This window comes from Bison bison, unplaced genomic scaffold (genome assembly GCF_000754665.1).
Source record: "Bison bison bison isolate TAMUID 2011002044 unplaced genomic scaffold, Bison_UMD1.0 scf7180017864518, whole genome shotgun sequence".
Classification (NCBI taxonomy): domain Eukaryota; kingdom Metazoa; phylum Chordata; class Mammalia; order Artiodactyla; family Bovidae; genus Bison; species Bison bison.
This window is the reverse complement of record NW_011495071.1, coordinates 7,615,080-7,615,295: the sequence shown is the minus strand read 5'-3', so window position 1 is coordinate 7,615,295 and position 216 is coordinate 7,615,080.

Genomic DNA, 216 nt, shown 5'->3' with positions numbered 1-216 from the left:
CCGAGCGGTCCTTTCGCGGCCCCGGGAGAGGGAGCCGTTACCCAAACTCGTGTTCCCCAAAGCAGACATCGCAGCCTTCCAACACCCGAAACGCTCCACCTCGACTCCTCCCCAAACTATCCTCCTAATTGGCAGCTCAGCGCACGGGATGATGCGGGCGGCTGCGGGCGGCCCTGCAGTGCCAAGCCGCAGCCGCCCAGCCCAAGCCGGAGAGGA